At 43.1% G+C, this 15,201-nt stretch overlaps 1 protein-coding gene across 1 annotated transcript in view; it reads left to right on the plus strand.

The window, feature by feature from the left end:
* The window catches only part of Ust (uronyl 2-sulfotransferase), a 280,743-nt gene that overhangs the window by 101,441 nt on the left and 164,101 nt on the right, over positions 1–15,201 (plus strand). The window lies entirely within an intron of this gene.

Consider the following 15,201-nt stretch of genomic DNA (forward strand, 5'->3'; position numbering starts at 1 on the left):
AGGTGCCGTTGTTGCTTGTTTAAAAGGCCATCTGGTTATGACAGCTGGAACGAGGGTCAGGAGGTCACTCCAGCCAAGTTCCTCAAGCACACAAGTCTCATCTTCAGTGTCTCCTGGGAAGCCACTTAACCCTGGCCTGTCAACTCCAGGGAGAAGATGGCTGTGCTCACAAAGCCCTCTCCCAGCCAGGCCTCTCCCTGACATTACAAGCTTTGCCCCTTGGTGATCAATAAGTATTTTCAGTAGATATAGATTGATTCAGATGGTGGAGATCGCTTTATATATAAAGATGCCTTTAAACCAAGGCGAAATTTACTCAGCTTGAACATACTCCGGATTCACAAATGCAGTTTCTGCATCAGTGCCCTGAAAACCAGGAAACCGATTGATGCCATGATGAATGATTTCCTACTGTGTTGTGCCCAAGGCCTTTGCCTCAAGCTCTGGCTCTGCTTCCACCCCAGGCTCACTGTGCTCTGCCTTAAAAGTGAGGGACTCGTTGTGACTTTGAAAGAGGGTGATATGCCCAGAGAGGTGGCAGAGAATTCAAGGGAGGAGTGCATTTGGAGGGACTTCTCTTGCTGGGTAAGAAAGCCGACTTCCTTAACCCATTTTGTCAAAAAAGCAGAATTAAAATTTTGCTGCAAAAGAACCTATTACAGTACATACTAAAGAGTATTTATGATCTATGGTACACTTTGTCCATAGAATAATAACACAGGTTCAGGACTACACAAATTCTGCCAGGGTTTTAAAAATCACACTGAGTGTACGCTCAGGTATAACCTTCCGTCATAAATCCTGGGAAATATGGAGGAGTCTATGACAAGCCATGCTGGAGCATAATGAGGGATGTGTCTTCCGGCGCTACCCTCATGTTCACGCATGCGATTACTCGGAAGAGGTTTCATGTAATGCAACCATGTTTTATAATTGGCTCCACTTTTAATATGATCGCAAGAACTTTATAGTCTGTGTGCCAGGCCTTTTGTTGATGACACTATTATGTTGCTGTCCTTCGTCCTGATAAGAGACCCCTACTCCTGTGTCCATGGGAAGTGGAAGCCGAGAACCTTGAAGGTCTTGCTCAAGGTCACCTCTGGTTAAGCGACCTCCCCAGTAGACTGCTTGGCTTCGAAGCTAACATCCTTCCCTTTGTCCATTTTTTCTCTTCTTAAGCAAGGAGTTTCTGATTTCTAAGTACTTCTTTTTGCTGTTTGTTTCTTAGGTGTTGTGTGTACAGGGTAACACAAAAGAAATGGATTCTTGTTTTGGTGTTCCAATATTCTAGTTCTATGAAGCACCAACTATACCCAGGTCCTATTAAAATGGCCACCACACAGAGTGAGAGATGAGTAGTAAAGGGGCAATGTAATGAATTTACTGAAACCCACTTTCTTTGAATGGACAGCTGTAGTGATGTTGTATTCCCCAATATATCAAGCACCCTAATAAATTTATCTGGGGTCAGAGAACAGAACAGCCACTAGACAGACATAGAGGCCAGAAAATGGTGGCACTCACACCTTTAATCCTAGCCTTCTGGAGGCAGAGATCCATCTAGATCTCTGTGAGTTCAAAGCCACACTGGAAACAACCAGGCATGGTGACTCACACCTTTAATCCCAGGAAGTAATGGCAGAAAGCAGAAAGGTATATAAGGCATGAAAACCAGGAACTAGGCTTTTAGGCTTTTGAGCAGCAGCTCAGCTGAGATTCATTCTGGATGAGGACTCAGAGGCTTCCCGTCTGAGGAAACAGGATCAGCTGAGGAACTGGCAAGGTGAGGTGGCTATGGCTTGTTCTGCTTCTCTGATCTTCCAGCATTCACCCCAATACCTAGCTTCAGGTTTGATTTTATTAATAAGACCTGTTAAGGTTCATGCTACAGAGAGCTTCAGGCCTACAGGTACTGTTGCTAGTTTGTTTTGTGAAGGCTGCTGTTCTGAATGGCTTTGGTAATTTCTGTTGGCTCTATTGAAGCCCTCTTTTCCCTTTGGAGACCTCGTGCAGAAGAAACAATGGTCTCTTCTTTGTGTTACTTGAGAGTTTATATGAAAGCTGCTCCCAGATGGGCTAGCTCTGAACCATGGCATCTGTGTTGGTCTGGCAGAACCGTCAAACTCAATTTGAAATTGACATCGGCATTCAAGAGCATCTCCAGATAGCCTGTTCACATGTCTATCATTTTATTTGAAAATCCCAGTAGAACAATCCTTCCTACTCATTTCCCTAAAGCATGAGAACAATTGGCAAGTTACCAACCACTTATCTCTCAAACTGATAATGGATACTGTTAGGCACAGATAGTCATTACCAGTGGCCCCAGGCCCTGGCCCAGATACCCTCCCAGCAGGAGACAGAGCTGGAAACTGGAGCTTTTTTGTTCATTTTTAAAATGTGTGGTTTGACACCAGCCTTCACAGAAGAACTGATCCATCATGCAGCAATGATTTGTCATTCCTGTGAAATGACTGAGCCACTGAGGTATTTCCCTGCTTCATCCTCAGAAACCTCTTCCACCTAGATCTGGGCTCAGCCTTCCTCCTATTTCATGCAAAAGGTGCCTATACATATGCAGATATGCTCGGAAACCATTTGGACTATGGCAGGTGGAATTCTCTGTCCCTCCAGCCAGCTCCCAGATAACCACATGGAGTCTTCTTATTAATTATGAAAGCTTGGCCAATAGCTTAGTCTTGTTTCTAACTAGCTCTTCTAGCTTAAATTAACCCATTTCTATTAATGTACTTTCTGCCTCACGGCTTTATTATCTTTACTCTGTACTGCCCATGCTGCTTTCCTGCTTCCTCTGTGTCTGGCTGGCGACTCTGCCTCTTCTTCCCAACGTTCTCTCTGCCCTGAAAATCCTGCTTAGTTATTGGCCACTCAGCTTTTTATTAAACCAATTTGAGTGACATGTCTTCACAGTGTACAATAAGATTATTCTACGACTGTCTACCCCTGCCCTGCTGTGTGCAGAGTTCTGTGTATGGGCTGGAAGTATCACAACCCAAGTCCATGTCTGTTTTTGATACCACTCAACTGTGTGACCTCACTTCCTTCCTTGAAAAGGTGGAGCATTGTTTTACCCCGTCGACTCCCAAGGATCTTCTGCTGAAGTGACTCAAGTCATCAGTGATACTTCATGTGCATGTGAGCTCATAGCAGATGTGCCTAGAGCCACTTAGATTTCTAGAAGTCTCCTAAATGAGACCCTATCTTCTGACCTTGGTTTCAAGTCATGAGGATATTCTTAACAAGACTGAAAGGCTTGCCATCCCTTGCATATGTAGACCCCCATGTCCACAGCTCAGTGCTCACACCCTGGCCAGGTTCTTCTGCCCTTTTCTTGCAGGTACTACTTAGGTATGCTCTTCCATGGAGGCTGTGCCTTGATGTATTCCAAGAAAGCATGTCCTCCTTGCTTCTAGTCCCTCACTGTGGCCCGCTTTCTCCTGGCAGGAGACTTCAGCACAGGCTGCTCCATCTTCATGATGCCCCTTTTCTCTCGTCTTCTCTTCTACCTTTGGGCTCAGCTGTTCCATCTCCCACCCACCCAGGCCTTTGATTCTTTCTCCAAGGTGGCACAATTGTAATGCACCCATTTTGCAACCATTCATTTAGTATCTGCCACCCCTTTCTACTGCAAACTTCTGTGGGCTGGATGTTTGGGTGTTCCCCTAAAGTCCATATGCTAAAGTCCATATGCCCTTATCTACAGTGTGATAGTGTTTGAAAGTGGGGAAGGTTTAGGATTTAGTTGAACTTAGATATGATCTTGAGGATGGGGCCCCCATCATGGGATTACTAAAGTCCATAGGCTAAAGTCCATATGCCCTTATCCATGATGTGATAATGTTGGAAGTTGGAAAGGTTTGGGAGTTGATTGAACTTAGATGGAATCTTGAGGATGGGGCCCCCATCATGGGATTAGTGCCCTTATAAGAAGGGGAAAAGAGGTTAGAGCTCTCTTCCTCTGATGGTGCAGGGACCTATGCAAACCAGGTCACATTGGCATCCTGCTTATGTACCAGCCTCCAAATCTGTAAGAAATATGCATGGTCAACAGCTAATTTGTGCTAATTTGTCATGGTATCCCGAACTGGGACCCAGAATAATGCCTGGCACAGAGGAGATCTTGCTTAGAATTTGCTGGAGGATGTAGCTACTCCTCTGCCTTTGCTTCATATCCCCTCCCCCACATACCTCCGTACTTCTCCAGATACTTAGCGTCTTACTCACACTTCTGCACAAGACCTGGTTTCACATGTGTTTGATCATTTGCTGACATTGATATTCATGGGTGCTGCTGCTTTTCAACAAACATGCTAAAACTTGAACATTCGAATTAGAGGCTGAAAACTCCCCGCAGCCATATACAAAATAGTTTTGTACTGTCTTTAGGAATTACTTTTAGTGTTTGAATCATATGTATTTTAATTCTTTCAATGATGTATTTTTACTTTTAGAGACAGAATTTGATTATGTAAGAGCAGCCCTGTCATTCCAGTTCAAGTCTAGAGAGTAAGCTAGGCAATAGAATCTGAAAATCTGGGCTATTTAGGGTAAAAAAAAAATATGCCATGTAGCATTTTGTGTTTGTTGTTGAGCGTATAGGTCTATTCTTAACTTTGCTACTAAACAGACAGTATGATAGCCTAATGACTTACTCTGCACCAGTTGTTTTTCCTGTAATTGGAGGGGTTGGACTGTCTGGTGTTGACGCCTTCCTCTTCCTAAGATATGTACGTGTGTATACCCATTCAGGGAGGCCACTCATCATAGCCAAGCCAGAGAGAAAGTTCTTGCTTAGAGCAATGCTTTGAGACCATCTTTCATAGACAGTAAGTGATGTGTCAGTGACCTAACCTTCCAAATCATGGAATACTTAGGAAATGAAAATGTGTTTGTATCCCATTGAAGTGAACTGGTGAGGACAGGGGTTGTTCATATGAGAATTCATTTTATTCTCTTTTTGTTATATAGTGATTAGGAATACAAAATATAAAATATAGGAACTAGATTAAATATTGAGGTTGTGGAAAAGTACCAAATTAAAAACGTTGAGCCTGGAGATGTGGCTCATGGTAAAAGTCCTTGCTATACCATAAGAGGACCTAAGTTAGGTCTCAGCACTGTAGTGGTATTGTGTCCCCCAAAATATTGTGTACCTTAATAAACTTATCTGGGGTCAGAGCAGATCAGCCACAATATTAAACATGAAGATAGGCAGTGGCAGCTCACGCCTTTAATCCCAGCACTCAGGAGGCAGAGCCAGGCGAATCTCTGTGAGTACAAGGCCACATTGGAAACAGCCAGGCATGGTGACTCACACCTTTAATCCCAGAAAGAGAGCCTTTAATCCCAGGGAGTGATTGCAGAAAAAGAAAGATATATAAGGTGTGAAAACCAGGAACCAGAGCTAGTTAAGCATTTGGCTGGTTAAGCTTTTAGGCTTTGAGCTGCACAGTTCAGCTGAGACCCATTCGGGTGAGGACAGGGACGCTTCCAGTCTGGGGAAATAGGATCAACTGAGGAACTGGCCAGGTGAGGTAGCTGGGGCTTGTTCTGTTTCTCTGATCTTCCAGCATTCACCCCAATACCTGGCTCCAGGTTTGATTTCATTAATAAGACGCTTTAAGGTTCATGCTACACAGCACCCATGATAAAAGTCTACCGTGGTCAAACAGAAGCCTGTAACATTGATGATGTAGGGGTGGAGATGGAGCCAGTCCACTCCAAATTCAGTGAAAGGTCCTTTTCTCAAGAGAATAAGTTGGAAAGTGATAGAGCAGGATACCCAATGTCCTTCTCTGGCCTCCACACAAGCACAACCTCTCATATATGTATATACACCACACACACAGACACACATACACACACACACACACACACACACACACTTGAAATTTATAATTGAGAACAATGACTTTGTTTCATATTTCTAATTTGAAATACTCATGGTACTCTGATCCAGCTTTTGGATGCTCATTCCTTCAGAATTATTAGAATTGACATCGGTAAGAAACCTATATTCAGATAAAAAGATGACTTAAAAAACAAAAAGGCCACACACAAGCAACATTTAGCAATGTTAATCTTCCTTTGTTCTTGTAATAAGTTAACACAAACTCAGTGGCTTAAAAACACAAAATTAAGCTCAGGGATGGTGGTGCACTCCTTAATCCCAGCACTCAGGAGGCCGAGGCAGGTGGATTTCTGAGTTTGAGGCCAATCTGGTCTCAAGAGTAAGTTCCAGGACAGCCAGGGGTACACAGAGAAACCCTGTCTTGAACTCTCTGGCCCCCATGCCCCACTACCCCCTAACCCGCCCCAAAAACCAACCAAACAAAAACATCACAAAATCAGTGTTTTAAAGTTAAGTTTAATGTGGGTTTTAATGGGCTGAAATAACTGGTCAGCAGCGCCGTCCTTCATGGAGGCTCCTGAAGTTTTGTTTGTTTGTCCGTTTGTTTTGTGGCCTTTCCAAGTGTCTGGAGGCAATCCACGTTCCTTGACTTATGGTGGCTTCTCTTTCTCTAACTCACCCTCTATTCCCAGTCACATCTGACTCTGATCCTCTGCCTGTGTCTTACAAGGACCCTCATGTTTTCAATGGACCACCGTAATCCTCAGGGATGAACTGGGCCATCATGTCCCTGGTGTGTTTGTGTGTGTGTGTGTGTGTGTGTGTGTGTGTGTGTGTGTGTGTGTGTGTGAAGTCACATACTCTTTAATAGGCTCTGGAGATTAGCACAAGGACAGTTTGGGAAGTCCTTTTTGAGCTAATCACAGCTACTGCTAAAAACAAAACAAAACAAAAAAACAAAAAACCAAAAAAAGTGCATTGGTTGAAGTTACAGGTCAAGAACCAAGTAGCACTTTCTTTTCTGTTGTTGGCCAGTGTAATGTTGAAATTTCTTGTATTCGAACGACTTTCTGGTTCAAACTAACTTCTAATATCAGGTATTTCGAAGTCGCGCTGACTGCCAAGAGGATCTGCATTGGAGGGCAGCCATCTCAGATTGAGCTGGGATCACTCTATCGGCACAGTAGCTGGATGGTCCCTCCACACCCTCACTCTGTCAGTCCTAGGCTGTTCTTTGAGCTCCTGGGTCAGTTCTTGAATAGCCCTTTGTCCTTGATAGGTGACCATGACGACATTGTCAGAGGTCCATGTCTAAGCTGTTGAGTGGCTCATGTGGATGACAGGGCGTAGAGAAGACCCCACGCTGCTTAGGCTGCCCCTGTCTGAAAGGGATCAGTTTGTCATAACACACCGAGGCCCCAGACTGGAATCTTTGAGCGAAGCAGAGGGTATGTGGGGTACAAAGTAACTTTAGGATCAAGCAGTGGAGGTCAAGTCTAGAAGCAGTCCAACATGTCTAAGGTCCTACTCCTTTTAAACCCCCTTTCCTGTACTGTGAAATGGGGCTTCTAATTTCCAGTGCTGTTGTATAGGCACTGTGTGGAGTGAGGTCTGTAGAATACTTGGCCTTAGGTTTAGAAGAGCCTTGGGCTAGCCATGGCTTTCATCTCCCAAGCATGCTGATGTTTTCAGCCTGGCCTTCCTGCTGTCATTCACTCCACATACTTCCAGACGTGTGGAGTCTAGTTCTGCTAGAAGAGAACTCGCCTGGCTGCTAGGTAGAAGCAGATGTGCAGGTCAACATCTGCTGTGTTTGCAGGCACATCAGAGTCCTACTGGGTGGATCAGTTGGCTGTGGTCGTAGTCTTGGGGCAAAAACATAATGGAAGGAAACAGAAGCCTAAGAGACCGACACTCCATTCCTACCTGAGCAGGATCCTGTAATATGATTGCCATGGATTCCTAAGCTAATTTGGAATATATTTATAGTGAAGTTGTGGTTAATAGGAATGGTACACTGACCACTTGACTGCAAAGGTAGTTTCCTTCTGCAAGCTTACCCTTAACCTTCCCAAATATGCATCCAGATTTAATAAAGAAATGAGTTATAAAGCAAGGTAGTGTTTGGGGGCTAGCAATAAAAGCAGAAAACATTAATTTGCTTTTCAGTTTAATTAAGAATGGAAGCCACTTTCTAAATCATAGATGGTAATAGTTTAATATGGATATTGTTTGTGAGTGTCTTAAATGCCCAGTCTTCATAGTTAGTATCAAGAAAGTGTTTTAAGGGGGCTAGAGAGACGGCTTGGTGATTAAGGACATGTGTTGCTATTCTGAAGGACCCAAGTTTCATTATCAGCATGCATGTTGGGCAGCCCATGATTGCCTGTAGCCTCAGCTCTAAGGGATCACATGCCTCTGGCTTCTGCCGGCACTTGTACTCACATAGACAGATGCACACACATATACATAATTAACGATTTTTGAAATCTTTTTTTAATGAAAATGTTTTCAGGATGTTATTTACCAATGGGTTGAGTAAGCATATAAGAGTGTTTTAAATATATTTTTGTAAAAATACTTAATAATAGGGCCATTTGTTTTAATTCAGCAGAAAAATATTTTTTTAAGCTTAAATAGTGCTGAGCAAGCAATTTCCCTCATTATAAAACATGCAGTGACTAGAGATGCGCATTGCACAAACTCCTCATTGTAATAGCGGCTGGTGCGTGCTGACAAGGACCTCATGGAGAAACGGAACCCATGGTCAGTGGTGCAAAGTGGGGCATTAGCATATTTTTTTGGCAAGCATCAAGCTGGGGCTGCTGTGTTCTCTTCCACAGTAATTCCTTCATAAATAGCATCGGATCAGAGGCCTAGACTCCCTGGGGAGATGCAGCCATGTGAGACTGCATGGTCAGTAACCAGAACCCTGTGTGAAATGCTTGTCCTGGAGAAAAGAAGAGGAGATTTCAGTCACTTATGGTCGTGATTTTCAAAGGAGGCTTTGAGCAGAGTGGCGTGGTGTTTGATCTGCAGTGACGTGACATGCAGGCGGCTTTGTGACATCGACACTAATGCATATCAGGGCTTCTATTCAGGGAGTGGGTATTAAACGTTTTTTAGTCTTCAGAGACCTGTTCAGACAAAAATAGATCTGCTAATGCAAGATCCAAAGTCAAGAATAAATTATAGCCCTTGAGGTTGCGTAAGTTCATTAGCACATTGCTGAAGGTAGCTCAAATAATTGCTTTAAAAAGGGGTACCTTTTAGAAGGCCTATCAGGATAATATTAGAAAATAATGGAAAATATCAAGTGATTCCATTAATGTTCATTTTTCAAGTTATAAGCTACTTCATTAGCCTCAAGACTCCCTTTGTTTTCTGAGTCATAAATGCAATTATAAAAATAAAGGTAAATGATAAGATTGGGTCATGTCAGAGGAGAGACCATGAGTTCCTAATTTGTGATTGCCATGATACATTTATAGGTGCCGGGGTGGGGCAAGGTCAGTTTAGTAGACATTGTTTTTCAGGTAACCACAACCATCCTTCCCCGTCCCCCCCCACAAAAAAAAGTGTATCATTTAACAAGTATGATTTGGAAGTTTCCAAACTAACTTTTATATCAGTTATAAGTAATGCTGGTAGTCCAATGCGTGACCCAGTAGCTTACTCTGATCCCTTAATAGAACAGTGACTCCTCATCGAGCATTTACCATGTTTCAGAAGGTATTGTGTTTTATGTACCTTAAATATTTAATTTGAAATGTATATTTACACTTTATCTATTTAATTTTCTTAACTGTGGCTTAAGGTCTTTGTGTTACAAATAGGGACATATAGGCAGAGTTTTCCTGCCCCACAGCTGCTCTCAAATAATCAATCAGAGGCTCAATATTAATTACAAATGCTCAGCCAATAGCTCAGACTTGTTACTACCTAACTCTTACATTTAAATTAACCCATATTTCTTATTTATGCTTTGCCACATGGCTCATGGCTTGTTACCTCATTTCCTACATGTCTTGCTTTCTCGGTGGCTGGCTGGCATCTTCCCTCGACTCAGCCCTTCTTCATCTCCTCATTCTCCTGGCTTGCTTGTCCCACCTATGATTCCCACCTGGCTACCAGCCAATCAGCTTTTTATGAAACCAATCTGAGTGACATCTTTACAGTATATGAAAGGATTATTCTACAGCAATGGGGATTATTATCTCAAACAGCAATAACAACAAAATGCTGTTTCCAAGTCACCCAACTACAGGGTGGAGCTGGGACCTGAATCAGGTCCTTTGACTCTGGAGCCTGTGTGCGGTAATGCTTTCAATTGCACTCTGCCACTGCTCAGTTCTCTTAGTGCTATCTTACTGTAGGCATTACATCATTTTCCTGGGGATTCCTTTCTACTGCTCCGCTAACATAAGACCAAATATATTTAAACTATATTGTAGTCTGATAGAGTGTTGAGATATCCATTGAGTTGTCAAGTCTGATGTTTTGATTGTGAACCTGGCCTTTAAATGGCTAAGCCATCTCTCTCTCTAGCCCAGGGCAACAGTCTGGCAGTTTCTTTGTATGGCTGTGTTGGTCTCTAGTGCATGCACAGGTATGACATTTGGCTCCTCTATGCCGCTCAAGTTCCTTTTCTTCCTCTCCATCAGATTTACAGCCTGGAAGCAGGAGATGGCTCTTTGGGCTGCCACTAAAGAGTGTCTTTGCTTTCGATTTCCCAGGGGATTTCATCAGGGTCTCGTATCCACGAGATACATAAAATGTGTGTGAGGATCATATGTGAGTGTCTCTGGGACCCTGGTTAGTTAAGTTATGTTGAGTCTAGGAAACTCCAGGCAGATGACGGACAGATTTATTCACTCACCTTCTCAATGAACCTGAATGCAAGAGTTCTCAGAGCTGCATACTCTTTGCAATAGCTGTGTGTTCTGAAGCACTCTTTTAAAGAGAATTTTGGAGTCTGGGAAGGGTTTAGAGTAAGCTTCAAGGTGACCTTGACTGGTACCTTTTCAGGAAGCCTGTAGCCTGCCTCCTTCTTTTTAGTTTCTTTACACACCCCCTAAGCCCCCCCAGCAAGTGTTAGTTGAACCTGCTTGGTGAGCATCCCCACAACTGGTAACTCCATGATCATGCACACTCCATCACCATTCACCTTTGACATGATAGTTGTGTAGAAATCTCTCATCACCCATGATGGAGGTGACCCCTGATTAAGATGATCCAGGAAAGGCTATATTTCTTTTTTTTTTCTAGAAAATTGGATTTGGCATGAGTTGAGTTATGAAATATATTTATTTGTGTTATAGCTCAGTGGTTCTCAGCCCTGGCTAGACATTAGAATTACCTAAGGAGCTTTTTAAAGATACCAACTGCCTGGGACCTTTTCCAGAATAATTAAATCCAAGTTGCAGCACCTGGAGTCTGGCATTGCATTTCTTCCAAACTCTGTAAGCAATGGAATGTACAGCAAGGAATGGAAGACCAGAGAAGAAGATGGACAGGCATGGAGGTAGCTCCTACCCTGCTGCCGCTATGACTAGAAATACTAGCAGGATGTTTGAAAACGCAATAGATAATTGTTCGCTATAAAGATCAAAGGACAATGAACTGTTATCAAAATGCATTGCCCAGAGCAGGCTCCCAGGCCACAGGGCTGTTTGGCTTTCCTAATAGATGATTATATTCAGCGTTAACTTTCAGAGAGGTAAAAGCGTATCCCAACTTAGTGAACACTTATTAGGTGCCTACTGTATACAGACATCGTTCTCAGTATTTTCATTGAATGGTGTTAGCCTCATGTGTTTTTCTTATAAGCTACAAGTTTATTTCGTTTTACAAATGTGCATATGAAATCTTTGAGGATGTAGAACCCTGTGATCTGAGTACTTTTCGGGGGTACTCCCTGCCACAAACGTTTAACTTTCTTGCTAGGGATATATCTGGTTTTCCATGTTCGTCATTTTGTCATATAAAGCTTCAATGGCTCTCAGATGGTTAGCCTGTTGGTTCTGCCAGTAGAGATCTGGGTATACCAGAGCAAACAGCCAAAAGTCCAGATCCTTGGCCTCCTAGACCTCACCTGAGTTTTCTAAAATAAAACGTTGCTGAGAATAGTTTAGAATTAGAGAGACCCTGATAACACAACGTCATGGGAGACTCTGGTGGAACTTAGGAGCTCTGCTGACTGACTGTTCACGCTGTAACTCCTGTGTACTTAGATGGAACATGTTTGCAGATGGCTTCTTATGCTCTGTGTATAACCTTCCTGAGAGGACTCCATCACAACAGACGGCAAGAGGAAGGTGGGATTTAGAGTGAATAGGCACAGGAATACGGTGTCAGGCAAGGGCACATCCTCTGTCCCAGCCTGGTCCTACTTAACCTTCCTCTCATTTTTCCCTTTCCAGAATTTAGATCCTAGGCTCTATGCCCAAAGGCACCAAGAGCTTGGGATACAATTTTACCTCTCTGAAAGTTAACATTGAATATAATAATCATCTGCATGGCCGAACAGCCCTGTGGCCTGGGAGCCTATTCTGGGCAGTGCATTTGATAACAGTTCATTGTCCTTTGATCTCTGTAGCGAACAAGATACCTATTGCATTTTCAAACATCCTGACAGTTTTGAAAGTCTAATACCCTAGGATAAAAAGCTCTACACCAAGGAATTGTAGTCGCACCTTAGGAGAGAAGTTGGCTGTGCATATCTCAGAAATACCTGTCTCCCTGTAGTTTTGCCCTAACCACACCCACCCCCTGTCCCTCACCCCCCTGCACCCGATGAACCCCTGTCGCCAGTGTATGTAAGGCATTTAGTACCTCTGGGTAATGACAAACTAAACAAGGACAAATGTAATGATCTGCTAACACAATTATAGGACCTAGGTTCAGGTGCTGGTAGTGATGAGCCCTGTTCCTTCCCATGTGCAGAAAGCAGGGTTAACTAGAGTTGACTTACTCCTTCAGCACACTATCTGCTTTTGAAAGTCTTCTATGATGAAGGGAGGGAGGAAAAGGAGGAGAAAGATAAGAAGATAATAAATCTTAAGATGTGCTATATCTTCCTGAGTGGGATGTATCAATACTAATCATACTGTAAGGGTCTGGTTTCTGCTAGATTCACTGGCTGTGTATCTTAGGTGAGATGCTTATGTCCCTTTGTAAGGTCTTTCTAGGGAAAACAATCTCTTTAAAGTGCCTGGTAGGGACTGACTGGCTAGCTCAGCAGTTATGTTTTCTGTTCTTACACAGAACCCAGATTTAGTTACCAACACTCATGTTGGCTAGTTCATAATCGCCCATAACTCTAGCTGTTGGGGATCCAATACCATCTTCTGGCTGCCAAGGAAACTCATACATGTGCACTCATACATATGTAGATACACAGTCATACACACAGATACAAATAAAATAAATCTTTAGAAAGAATTACTTCGGTCAAAGTTATTATATCGTCTAAAGGTCAAGGTAGAAACTTCCTTATTTGGATCTAGGTCCTTCTGTAGAATCAGCAGTGTTTTGCAACTGGTGACTAAACAGAGGAGGATGCTGGGAAAACAAGAGCATGCCGGCATTGCCCTAACCATTTCCTTCCAAGGTCTAGGGACATCTGTCATACTCATCAGAACTTCTGGGCTTTGTGCTACCTATCAGTAGTTTTCATGAACTTTTACTCCTATGGAAACTTTTAGAATTTCAGAAACATTTCATTGTTGAAGCCAGTTTTGAGTCTTGAGCAGGATGCCTGGAGAACACGTTGAATGGAGTGTGTTGGGATTTGTTACATCATTTTGGGGGAAGACACAGTCTCATGATAAGCAACTATTCTGCTTTCATTTTTATAGGATATTCCTGAATGGTCTGCTAGACATAGGCAACCGTGTGAGGACATATTCTCTTATTAAGTCTGATGTTGCTCTTCCTATTCCTGTGTGTGCCTGGTGGGGTTTGGCACAGTAATAAGCCTCTAACAAATTGTTCATCGTGTTCACATTTAAAGGGTTCCTCCAGCTTTGTCGTGAGCACAGCAGGTATTTATGTCGTGTCTGGTAGTTGAAAATGGACCTTGCTGTCTGGTTAATATACACACATGGGCAATTAGAGTACAGTCCCTGTGGATGTCAGGTGGATTATAAATCAGAAGACTCCAAAACAAAAGAGATAGCTGATGACTCAGGGTGGAAAAATCTGTATGCCAAACCCTACTTATTTATTGCCTTTGGAAAAATGTCCCCAGTTGAATTGTCCCTGGCTTAAACCCTGCTTCCTTTTTTATTCCAATTTTCTAAGTTATTTTTACAGTGTACTATCAAAAGCACCTTTCATCTTCTCAAAGTAGGACATTTATCATATTCCCGAGTCTATCATTTATAAGTACTTTGTGCTTCTGGTGTTTTCTGCGTTTGTTCCTGTAGCAAGCCCATCATCTTGCTCCACTGCTGGAGATTCCCTGGGTTCTTTCTTGAGGTCCCCCGCTGGCTAGGAACTTCCAGGTAAATGTCTCCACGTGATCCAGTCACCAGATGCTAACATGTGCAGTGCCCAGGCTACAAAACAGTCAAGAGGGCAAGACGCTTGGATTCTCAGATGGGCAGATGCCCAGACACATGCTAGAAACCTCAGCCTTCTATCCTGTGTGCAGTTCAATGGCTATGTCACCATGAGCAGGTTACTAGAATCCTCTAGGTCTCTGTTTTCTCCTCTGGAAAATGGGAGCAGTTCTAATCCACCAATGAAATTTGGATCTGATAAAGAAGCATCCAGACTTCTTTGAGTCACATGTGTGTACATGAGTCATCTGCACAGGTGTATATGGTTGACACTAAGACATCTTGTCTAATGGTTTCTCCATCTTATTTTTTGGAGACAGGGTCTCTTCTTGAACCTAGATCTCTCTATTTCTGCTAGGATGGCTGGCCAGTGAGTCCCTGTAATCTGCCTGTCTCCACCTTGGTGCCAGCAAGGTGGAGGCTGTTACCACATACCTGGATTTTTAAGTGGTTTTGGGGATCCAAACCAGGTTCTCATTCCTGTGCAGCCAACACTCTGTCTCGCCACTGAGTCCTCACCCAGCCCTCCTGGATCTTTTTGTTTTTTACTCATTAGGAAGCAATAACCATGTACTAGGAAAACACACCAGCAGGAGGCTATTAATCACATTCAAGCTAAGCTGGAAAGATGAAGGAAAGTTGGCAAGTTCAAGGCAAACTGGAGAAATAGGGTCGAGTTCTCCAAAGTCTGGTTCTAGGCCCAGCAGCACCCACATCACTTGATTCCTGGTTACAAAATCACATGTGCAGAGCCACCGGACCTGA

The sequence above is a fragment of the Onychomys torridus genome, chromosome 19 (genome assembly GCF_903995425.1).
Source record: "Onychomys torridus chromosome 19, mOncTor1.1, whole genome shotgun sequence".
NCBI lineage: Eukaryota > Metazoa > Chordata > Mammalia > Rodentia > Cricetidae > Onychomys > Onychomys torridus.